Source organism: Balearica regulorum, chromosome 1 (genome assembly GCF_011004875.1).
Source record: "Balearica regulorum gibbericeps isolate bBalReg1 chromosome 1, bBalReg1.pri, whole genome shotgun sequence".
Taxonomy (NCBI): Eukaryota; Metazoa; Chordata; class Aves; order Gruiformes; family Gruidae; genus Balearica; species Balearica regulorum.
Window position 1 is genome coordinate 205,460,951 of NC_046184.1, and position 12,486 is coordinate 205,473,436.

General features: G+C 40.6%; 1 long non-coding RNA gene across 1 annotated transcript in view; it reads right to left on the reverse strand.

The window, feature by feature from the left end:
- Positions 1-1,342: 1,342 nt before the first annotated feature.
- LOC142600181 (uncharacterized) overlaps positions 1,343-12,486 on the reverse strand; it is a 443,056-nt gene continuing 431,912 nt past the window's right edge. Inside the window, exon 3 of the long non-coding RNA XR_012833630.1 lies at positions 1,343-1,533. This is a non-coding gene — a long non-coding RNA (uncharacterized LOC142600181). The remainder of the gene's footprint in view (positions 1,534-12,486) is intronic.

Sequence of the window (12,486 nt, forward strand, 5' to 3'; positions counted from 1 at the left end):
GTTTTTCCACTTCTTCCAACATATGTTCTTAAAGGGCAGATCTCACTCTGTGGTTTAAAGAATGCTTAAGTAGAAACAAATAGTTTCTAATTCTCAGAAATTACTGTAGCAAATATAGGTTTTTTGTCTTGAAATTGGTTCTGTTATATGCAAGACTGTTGTGCAGTGAATGGCAAGATTAGTATGCAGTTAACTTTAATTAGTTGAGTTTTGTGGCAGGATTAGCTAAATAGAAATAAGAAAATGCACCAACTATGGTACAAAGTAATTTTTTTTTTTTTAATTTTTTTTTTTTACATTTATAGCCCTTCTCCCTCACCTGTTCAGTTTTTCCACAGTAGCTTTAAGGGTATAGTGCCTTTTTTATTTTTTTCTTTCTTCCCCCCCCCCCCCCCCCCCCCCCCAGCTGTTAGGCAACATGAGGGGCAGATTACAAGAAATTATGGCAAAGGCATATATGTTGGTGCAATATTACCTATCTACAAAGAAGGCTGTTTCTCTGAGCACTGTGGATATGTGCCAGCTGAGAGACTCAGAAGTATTTCCTAGATCCCCTGTCTGAAACCTGCTTGTGGCCTTACTGCACACACTTTGTCCATTGAAAGAAAAGTTAGATGTGCAGAGAGGGAAGCAACTGCAAAGAACCAGAACGAGTCCATGGTGTGTGTGAATGGGAAAATTCAGCAGCAGTCGCAAAGGAACTGCTTGTATAGAAGTTGAGTTATATTCTTTTGGTTCATATATCCCAAATTGTCTTTTCAGTCAGAACTCTTTCCAGTTATCTCTCTCAATTTCCAGCTACTTAGGTAATACAACAAATGTTCCTCTTGTCATCTTTTTTGGTTTTTGCCCCACCTCTAGGGCTGTTTCACAGTCATAAGGCTGCACAAACTTACGTTGTTAAGCCTTCAGCTCCAGTCACTGGTATTTTCATTTAGCGAAATGGGCTAGTGGCTTTCATTGTTTTGATTATTGCTGAGTATAGGGTTGTTTAATGATTCCTTAGTGGAAGCCATTCAAAATTCCTCACAGGTTTAATACGATTAGTAACGGCACATTGATAACAAGAATTACTATGAAAGGTGTGGTGGGTTGACCCTGGCTGGGGGCCAGGTGCCCACCAGAGCCGCTCTATCACTGTCCATCCTTCACTAGACAGGGGAGAAAAGGTACAACGAAAAGCTTGTGGGTCGAGATAAGGACAGGGAGAGATCACTCACTAATTATTGTCACGAGCAAAACAGACTGAACTGAGAGAGGAAATTCATCTAATTTATTACTAAGCAAAACACAGTAGAGGAATGAGAAATAAAATCAACTCTTAAAACACCTCCCCCCACCCCTCCCATCTTCCCAGGCTCAACTTCACTCCCGGCTTCAACCTCTGCCCCCCTCAGCGGCACAGGGGGACGGGGAATGGGGGTTGTGGTCAGTTCATCACACGGTGTTTCTGCCGCTTCTTCATCCTCAGGGGGAGGACTCCTCTCATCTTTCCCCTGCTCCAGCATGGAGTCCCTCTCACGGGAGACAGTCCTTCACAAACTGCTCCAGCAAACCTGCTCTGGTGTGGGCCCCTCTCTCCACGGGGCCACAGGTCCTGCCAGGAGCTTGCTCCAGCGTGGGCTTCCCATGGGGTCACAGCCTCCTTCAGGTGCCTCCACCTGCTCCAGTGTGGGGTCCTCCACGGGCTGCAGGTGGAATCTCTACACCCCCTCATCCTCCCTCCATGGGCTGCAGGGGGACAGCCTGCCTCACCATGGTCTTCACCACGGGCTGCAGGGGAATCTCTGCTCTGGTGCCTGGAACACCTCCTGCCCCTCCTTCTGCACTGACCTTGGTGTCTGCAGATGTTCTTACATCTTCTCACTCCTCTCTCTGGCTGGAAAAACTCTCTCTAACTGGTTTTTTCTCTTTCTTAAATATGTTATCACAGAGGCACTGATTGGCTCGGCCTTGGCCAGCGGCAGGTCTGTCTTGGAGCTGGCTGGCATTGGCTCTGTCAGACACAGGGGAAGCTTCTAGCAGCTTCTCACAGAAGCCACCCCTGTAGCCCCCCCCACTACCTTGCCACGCAAACCCAACACAAAAGGCTTGTCCAGCAGAATACTTGTAGGTAGAATTCTGAAGTCTTATTTTTGTCAGAAATCTGAAGAGTACTACCCATTTCTTTGTTTTTATTTAATTTTGTATATATATATATGTGTGTGTGTGTGTGTATGTGTGTGTATGTGTATGCCCACAGACATACACACACAACCTTTTACTAAACCACTACTAACTCTGACATACATACTCAAAATCATTTATTTTACCAAAATGTCACAGGTATTTATCAAAGGTCATTCAAATATCAAACTTACTTTGATTTGCATTTCCCAGGCTTTGATTTTGCTAAGTACCAAGATATTTATATACTTGGCACTTCCAGAATATAGTGGAACACACATATTTTAGAGGCATCACAATTACTGTGTGATTTCTGCGTAATTTAAAGTGATGGATATTCTGAATCAGAAAATGTGATTGCACAAATTAGAAGAGCAAATTTAATCATTATCTTAGATTGCATTAGATCTCTAGATCCCCATTTGGATTTCACATCATATTTTCTGAAAATATCACAAGGAAATCAGTGAATTTATCCTTGTAACAGTGTGAAATAACATTTTTACCCAATTAAAGAAATCAGAGCAAAGGAAGATTGCAGAGTTGAATAAAGAAATGTTTTGTGCCCCATGAAATTTTAGTTGTCATATAAAAAAAGTTAATGCACTGGGGGCAGTATTGCAAGTTCAGAGCACAAGGAATTTTTGAGGACAACATTGATGTTGTCTTGGTTACTGGGCCAATGTCTTTAGCAAAAGTTTCTCTTTCAGCTTTCTGTTTCAGGCCCCCAAAATTTTGTAGAACTTGCATAACTGGGTCTTGGTTTTCATCAGAATGAAAGCACTAACATTCAGAATTTATCAGCCTCACATGGACATATCAATAAACAAGTAACAAAGTCATGATCATGGAAAAGAAACCCTTGAACCAAGCCTCTTCTCTGCCCAATTTGAAAATAAAACTTCATTTTCACAGCCTATTATTCCATTTTATTGAGAATAATATCTAGACCTGAATACTTGCATAATATAATTTACAGTTATACTTTTTAAAAACACTTCAGCTTGAAAAACTGTTTTTCTGATAGATAAAATATTATACTATAAAAAAATCCTGGACCAGCTGCATAACATTTGAACTTCTAATGCAACACAAAGATGCCCAATGCTATCTACTTATAAAAGTTTCTGTTTCAGGTATTCCTGATCAACAATTTATTCTACCTACAAAAAAGATTGGCTACAAAATCCAGATTTTTTCAAAATGCAATCCATTTTTAAGCTTGTAGAGGAGGTTATATTTGACAAAATCTTCTGTGCGGGTATGGGGATGAGCAAATTACTTCTTATTCTTGTTCATTTTTTTTTTAATGACACCTCAGAGTCTCTGGTAATTATGGGATTTCAGGAGATTTAAGGAAAAACAAAACAGCTAGAGATCACACAGTACGAAAAGAGTAATCTTCACAGAGTTCTCCCCCTTCCTTTTGCTTCTGACAGAAGCACCTTAACCACTGTGTCACTACCTCATTTTTTATGCATCTGTCTACTTTTTATCACTGCTTCATTTTACATCTCAGCAGGGCTGACTACCCTGAAAAATGCACCCGCATAAAACCTGCAAGGAACAGAGAAAATACATAAGTAGGGGCGAAAAAGGAAAAGAGAGCGCTCTGCACTCATATCACACCTTTTAGCATCCATCGGTTTCAGGTCTCTTGTGATTCATTCACCCTTTCACTATGTAAAAGGCCAAAGAGAAGCTGCAGTGATACTAGCATTCAAGATGAATACCAAGGAGGCAGGGACTCAGAGGAGAGCAATATTCAAAAATCCCATGGGAATAAAGGTCACAGAAAAAGAAGGAGAGATTAAATAGGGGCAGCACAGAGAAATCAGTCAGAAAAATTCCTGCATCAGACTGGTCTTTGAATAGTAAATGATAGGAAAGGAGCCATAAAAACAAGAACACAAAGACAGCATTTTGTGAAGGTGTTGCTTTCCTGAGTTGCATTTGCAAACCTGAGTAAACCAAAATGTTTTGTAATAAAGCCAAACAGCCTTTTGTTCAGGATCCGTTAAAAAAAATGCAGAGGAAGATGTTTTATGCTTTTCTAAAGGGCAAGGCATATTAACTTGAGCCCATTATTGGGTTCACACAGCTAGAGAGCTTTCACTGTGTCTTCAACCAGAAGGTGCAGGGCAGGAACAGAGCAATTTCTTTCTGTGAGAGATCATCTGGGAGCAAATCCCTGTGTCCTGACCCATCACAAAACTATTTTTTTGTCTGTTACCATATGTTTTCCATTGCCTTACCAGGGAAATTTTTGCTGTTTCTGTCAAACACCATCAGTGGGCCACCATGAGTAATTTCTCCATGCCAAACTGCAGAAGTTGAAAAAAAGCAAAAAAATTCTGCTTTTCCCTTTTGTTTTTCCCTTAACTCCATCTGTGACACTCAGAGCTGTTTGCATACATCCAGAAAACAAAGTTTTGAATCATTAGGTGGTGTAAATGTTTAATTTGGGAAAAAAAGGAAAAAAAGCAACTTTTATTCCATGTGATGGGTGGAAAATGTGATGAACTGAGAGGAACATCAGGGCATGCTGACTGGTCACTTTAATTTTCCTTTTCAGACATTTTATTTATTTTTCTCTTCTCCTTCCAATCCCTAAAAATTGAGCAGAATTTTTGGGTGCTTTTCTTTTTGAGTTCGCATGCTTGTTTTATAGAAAGCATGAAGACACTGTGTTCTCAAAATCGGGTCTCATTTGAATGTGTCTTTCTTAGCCAGACTATGCATTAATGCATGTGCTACTATATGTTGTATATTATATTGTTGCAGGTGAAAAAAATTTAAACTGTGAATACCAGCAGATAATTGGGGTCTCTGTGTGTGTGTGTGTGTGGTAAATGTCCAAAACTGAATTTTTGAACTCTCAAGCAGAATCCTGCTACTTGCTAGCTGCAACTGGCATGGGCTGGTTGTAACTTTTATTTACACCTTCACTGAATAAAAGTGGCAAGTCCTGTATCTTCCAATTAATAAAGAAACATAAGACAGAGTCAGCTATTAGAAGGCTGATCACATGTTGTGCTTCTCTGCACAGACTATTTAGGTAAGGCAAACTACAGGCTAGTTGTGAAAAAGAAGGGTTCCCAAAAGAGTAGTCTTAGAAGGAAGAAGGGGACCAGGAAAGAAAAAGGTGAAGGCTCTGGCTAGAAGAAAGATCCTCAAAGTGGGGAGATTCTGGAGATGGGAGAAATGCATGGAGAGGAGCACCAGGGGATGCCCAGGATGGCAGGGACACCTGGGACTGATAACCGTGACTCTGGACTGACACGACTTTCTGACTGACCTTCCTGGACCAGCAGCGACCGCCCTGCCGGGAAAAGAAATTGAGATCTAGTGAACGTAGCACTGAGGGCGAACGAGTGAGTGGGTATATGAGGTAGCCAAACAGGAGAAAAGCTCTGATCTTGTTAGGTCTTAAACAAATCCCTATATGAAGATCCACTACAGGTTGCCTCTTACTTTGTCCTGCCTGTGACAGCTACTATACTAGTACCACAGCTAATCAGTTTACAGCTTGAATGGTTATCTGTAGATTCATTAGTAGTTGTTGCTGTCATTGCATTTAAATTCCTCACAAAAATACCAAATTATCTAAAATCTCCATTTTGAGCATTGATAAAGCAAACTAAAAATGTTGATATTTTGTAAGGTAAAATTATTATACTTTTTAATATTATTTGATTTTTAATAAAGAATATTCCCAAAGATAGATAGATAGATAGATATAATTTTTCACAAGGTTTAGACTATTACCTCCTCTTTTTTTTTTAACCTTTGCATCCTTTCCACCAATCTGAAACCCTGCGGACTACTTTTGGAAGCTGCCTCTTTGTACATGTTTCCCCGCAGGCAGGCAGCTCCTGAAATCTGCAAGTGAGAGCTCTCCTTCTCAGCTAATGGCTGCATGCTGACTACCTATAGCTTTCTGACCCTGTTTCCACAGAAACCACCAGAACATGTTAACTTTAAGCAATCTTATTTGAATAATGGAATGTGTTCACCTTAAATAATATCTCTTTTGGTAAAGAAACTGCTGTTCTTTTGTTTTTAGTTCTGCATTATGCACCTCCCAGTCATTTCGTGATTCTTTGTCACTCTACTTGCTTCTTTTCTTAAATGGTAACATTTGCATCAAGCGTCTTAAACTAATTAGATGATGCAGTATGTGGTCTGCCCCTAGTAATGTGAAAGTCTAAAGTTTCAAAAGAGCAAGTTAATTTTAAATCCAGACTCACCTATTATTGTTTTGGTATGGATAAAAAGATGAATGAATAGTAACGTGAATAGTTTTTTTGGAAGAGAACAAAGGAATGGACCCCGAGTCTCAGTCCCATCATCTGCTAGCGCGGACAAACATGCTATATAATGCCTCTGGTAAACCAATACATCTCTATATGAAAGTACCTTTTCTCCCATACATCTCTGGGAGGATGTTTTGAATCTCACTTCTGGCAAGGCCAGATACTTTTTTTAGATTTCTAGCCTAAATTTTTGAGCCTATTGGTTCTTCTGAGAATTGTAATTTTTTAAGTTATATCTGTAACAGTATTTTTCTTCCTCTTCTTCCAGGGGAAGCCACATGACTTATTACAGAGGCATCTGAGGTATGATCACACACATCTTCATGAGCAACCACGTACACTTACTCATTTCCCATTCCCACCTTTCTTTTCTACATCTAAATGTTGTACAAGGAGTTGCTTAAGGTGTCAGAACAAGTCACACAACTCAAATCTCTCCCTTGTCATCATCATTGAAGATTTGCCTAATCAAACACTGGATAGTGCTCAAGCAATGCTCTAATAAGGCAGAGAAACTGGTAAATTCTGGGAATACTGGTGTTTTACTTATTCCTCTTGACACACAGATGCCTTCTCAGATGGACACTGACAATATCTTCTCCATGTTTCTCACTCAGTTTAGCAAAACAACAAAATTAATTGCTTTTCATCTCATAACAGAGACTCCCCATTTATATTGTCCTTCTGCTAACCTTACCTGTTCTACTTAGGCTCAACTTCTGCTTAGTGAACGGGATCAGAACTGCACCTATCCTGCAGATGACAGTTTGCTGGTGCTTCATGCAAAAGTTTTAGTATTTCTTAACCTCTACTTGAAATATCACAGCTGAGATCTTCTTGTATTTTGTGCACACCTTTTTCATGCATACTATATATGGCTAACTCACTCTAATGTGATTTTCTACCTTTCTAATTTCCAACTAACAAATTGCCATTTAAAGCAGAATTTTTTCTTATGAGTTCCCAAGTAGATAATCTCACACTCTTTTTTACAGTTTTTATTATTTCAATAATCAAATTCTTCTGATATACTCTTATGATTTCCCTCTGGATCAATGATGTATCTTCAACCAGTTCAATTTTTATATTCTTACTTTCTTTGCCAACATGCTTAATTACAATGTTACCATTAATAAGATCGGCCAGAACAACAAAACAGAATGGTATTATTTGATGAAGTAGCCTTACCTAGACTCACTAGAAAAAAATGAATGCTAATCAAGTAAATGCATTTGAGAGTTATTAACATATAAATGAGAAGTTGAGGAATTTAAGCATAGCCCACTGTATCCTGCTGAAAGGTAGGACTTCCGCTATTAAAATGCAGAGAGTGATGTCACTAAACATTGTCCATTGGGGCTACTATGCTTTAGTGATTACTAAAGGGAATTCTGATAGTACATTTAACATAGTTTATGAGTCTGTATTAAAACAAATAGGTTAATAAAACAGAATAAAAGAGCTGTAACAGAAGATCTATGTGTCTTAGGTCAGAATTACCTGAACACTGATGTAAGAGGCAACTAGTAAACTCTGCAGTTCATACTCCAAGCCACAACTGGATTCAAGATAGGGTAAAAATCAATATGAAGTATAATATCTTATTTTTTGATGATTGCAAATAGTTCATATTGAATTAATTCTGTAAAATGTATGTTAGTTATCTCCATTTCTGCCTTGCTTTATGGTAGATAGCTAGTGCCTTCATCATATTCTAGAGAGTTAGCTTCACAGAGGTTACATTTCCCATGGTGTAATGCGGATTTGCAAATTTTACTAATCCAGTGGGGGGGTTTATAACAGTCATCAATTTCAGGGGCTACGTCAATGCCAGTTAAATAAATTATGACCAGGAATGTTCCTGGACATTGAGGACAACCAACAGAGAAAGGTCCACATGGTTGTAGTAGCAAATTCTTTTACTTCCAGCGTACATTGCATGCAAACTCTTTATTGAGTGTGATCCCTGAGGTTTTTTAACTGTCACAGTGTGCCTGGAAATTGTTGGAAAAACTGACATATTGAACAGACTCAAAGTATGCTGCAGTGATGTCCCATCAAACCATGAGGACAGACAATTATTTTCTTGAGTCAAAAGATGTTCCCAGCTTAATTTACTAAGTGAGATGTAGCATAAGTCTGCTTCCTTTGAGATGCAGACATCTGGGCTGTCCATCTATATGAAAGAGTACACCCATCAGGTTCCTGAGCTTCATTTCCCGTGAGGCAATGTGACACAGTGGGACAGCGTAGATTGACCAGAATGATTGCCATGGTCCTGAGCACAGCCCCTGTCCCAGGAGGTCTGGCTGCTGGGCTGTAGCCAGCAATGACCATGGGGGAGGCTCCCAACATGCTGCTGGAAAGTCATGGCCAGGTCAACTCTTGCACATGGGAGGCCACACCAGAGCAAAGTCCCCATCATGATGCAGCCATGCCTGGGGCTGGCAACAGCCTGGCTGTTCCAAGTGTCAACCCATGGGCTGATGTCTTGATCCAGTCTTGGCCCACCCCTGTCCCCATGGAGGTGCCTGATGCCCATGGCTGGGATCAGCACCCTGGTCCACAGCAAGGTGCTCCAGCTCCTGTGATGCCCTAATGGTGACTCAATAGAGGGAATGTTTTTTCAGCAAAGCCAGAATAAACGCTTCAAATTTTGGGAAAAAATATTTAGCTCTAAAATATGTAAACAGACTTAGTATATGTCTGAGTTAATTTCTAAAGAACTGTTATGCAAAACAGTCAACATTTGAAATTTCCATCATGATTTGGGATTGAAACAAAAAAATTGAATTGTCAGATTTCTTGTAAGGAGAAAAATGCAATGTTCTACCTATAACTAAGGTTTGAAAGGCCAGTGAAGAGAAGCAAAATGTTTATCAACGGTAAGAAAGAAAATTCAGTAAAAATTCCAAGCTTCTTAAGTGTTAAGTGTTCTGTAAATTAGAACCTAAGGCTTATTTCAGCCTGACTTACATAGGTATAAGCCATAAGAAATATTGAATACATCTTATATAATTCTCTCTACCCCAGTTCATATTTGTCTTGTAGCTAATTTTGTACAAATATCATCATTGAATGATCACCTAAGTATAGAGATGCATATGTAACATTTCTCCCCTCATTAATCCTAATAAATAGTATCTTACTGCAAAGAACCTAGGAACATGACGAATGCTTGCAAGTCAATTATTTAAATCAAGCTATTTACTTAATTCTTTTATGTTATAGCAAGAATTTATAAAAAAAAATAAATTTTACTTCTCTTCATAATGTTTGTTTCTTAGCCACTGTATACTTCTAGAGGCTTTAGACTGCTAAGTCTCCTATTAAAAATACTTTATGCCCAGAGCAAGCATAAAAATAGAAGACTGGATTATTTCATAAAACACAAGCATATCATATAATTGATTGAACAAAGGAAATGTATCTATATTTCAGCAGCTGGAGCAGATTGTCATTAAAGAGAATACTGTATTCTAAATTATGGGGTATATTAAGGGTTTGAATAGTCCTGTAATAACTATGAAAGCTCAAGCCCATGATAGAATTCTAAAGAACGAACATTCATGAAGAGATACTGCTTACCAATGGGATATCAACATCCTTGGGAAGAGGCTGATCAAAGCAATATTATTGCTCTTCTCAGACAAGATTCAAGACATAGCCATCCAATAGATTGCTTGGAAGGTGTGTATACTGAAGCAGAGGATACTGTATGTAGTGTCCCTCTCTTGTGGACAGTACAAATGCAACCCTGTAGTCCAAAATCTAGAGTTTTTCAGATTTCAGATACAGTGATGGGGCATAGGGAGCAAATGATCTCTAAAAGAAATGTGATCTTAAATTATTTAAGACTTTATAGACAATCACATCTTGAACAGAACCCAGAGTGGAAAACTGGTCTCTCTACTGTGTTGAATTATTGATCAACAGCGACATATAAATCCGATTGCATAAGGATTCCTATAGAGGGGAGCCATTAACTTGCATGGATTTCCATTGAGAAGGAATAAGGAGGAAGGGAAACATCTTGAAAGAAAGAGATCTTAAAACTGAAAAGTTCTTCAAACTTTCTGAGAATATAATTTTACTTACCTTATCATCTAAACTTCATAAAATCATACAATCATTGAATGGCTTGGTTTGGAAGGTACTAGTTCCAACCCCTTTTCAATGGGCAGGGATACTCTCCACCGGACCAGGTTGCCCAAAGCCCCATCCAACCTGGCCTTGAACACTTCCAGGGAGGGGGCATCCACAACTTCTCTGGGCAACCTGTTCAGATGCTTCATGACTCTCACAGTAAAGAATTTCATCCTAATATCTAATCTAAATCTACCCTCCTTCAGCTTAAGGCCATTACCCTTCATCCTGTCACTTCATGCCCTTGTAAACAGTCCCTCTCCAGCTTCCCTGTAGACCACCTTTAGGCACTCAAAGGCTGCTATAAGGTCTCCCCTGAGCCAGGCTCAGCCTCTCCAGACTGAACAACCCAAATCACCTCAGCCTGTCCTCATAGGAGAGGTGCTCCAGCCCTCTGATCAGCTTCGTGGCCCTCCTCTGGACTTGCTCCAACAGCTCCATGACCTTCTTATGTTGGAGGTCCCCCAGAGCTGGACGCAGTACTCCAGATGGGGTCTCATGAGAGCAGAGGGGGAGAATCACGTCCCTGGATCTGCTAGTCACACTTCTTTTCATGAAACCCAGGACACCGTTGGCTTTCTGGGATGCAAGCGCACATTGCTGGCTCATGTTGAGCTTCTCGTCCACCAACACCCCCAAGTCCTTCTCCTCAGGGCTGCTCTCAATCCATTCTCTGCCCTGCCTGTAGCTGTGCTTCAGATTGCCCTGACCCACGTGCAGGACCAAGCCTGGCCTTGTTGAACTTCATGAGGTTCACATAGGCCTACCTCTCAAGGTCCCTCTGGATGGCATCCTTTCCCTCCCTCCAGCATGTTGACCACACCACACAGCTTGGTTGGCCTGTGCTGAGGGTGCACTCAATCCCATGGTCCATGTTGCTGACAAAGATGTTAAACAGCGCTGGTCCCAGTACTGACCTATAGAGAATGCCACTTGTCACTGATCTCCACTTGGACATTGAGCCAGTGATCACAACTCTTTGAGTGCCACCATCCAGCTAATTCCTTATCCACCAAGTGGCCCACCCGTCAAATCCATGCCTCTGCAATTTAGAGACAAGGATATTGTGCTTGACAGTGTCAAATGATTTGCACAAGTCCAGGTAGATGACAGCAATCACCAACACTCTAACCCTGTCGTAGAAGGCCACCAAAGCTGTCAGGCAGGATTGCCCTTAGTGAAGTCATGTTGGCTGTCACCATTCACCTCCTTATTTATCATGTGCCTGAGCATAGCTTCCAGGAGGGTCTGCTCCATGATCTTGCCAGGCACAGAGGTAAGACTGACCTGTAGTTCCCCATGTGTTCTTTTTTTTCCCTTTTTAAAAATGGGGGTTATGTTTCCCCTTTTCCAGTCAGTGGGAACTTCACCAGGACTTCTCAAATATGATGGATAGTGGTTTGGCCACTTCATCCACCAATTGCCTCAGGACCACGGTTTCAACTCATCAAGTCCCATGGACTTCTGCACCTTCAAGTTCCTTAGACTGTCTCGAATCTGATCTTCTCCTATAGTGGGCTGTTCTTCATTCTCCCAGTCCCTGACTTTGCCTTCTGTGACTTGGGTGGTGTGGCTCGAACACTTGACGGTGAAGACAGAAGCAAAAAATTTGTTGAGTACCTCAGCCTGCTCCATATCCCGGGTAACCAGATCTCCCATTTTCTTTCCAGAGAGAGCCCACATTTTTCCTAGTCTTCCTTTTATCACTGATGTATACACCTAGAAGTTTTTCTTGTTGCCCTTGATGTTCCTGGCCAGATTTATTTCTATCAAGGCTTTGGCTTTCCTAACCTGATCCCTGGCTGCTCGGACAGATTCTCTGTATTCCTCCCAGGCTACCTGATCTTGCTTGCAGCCT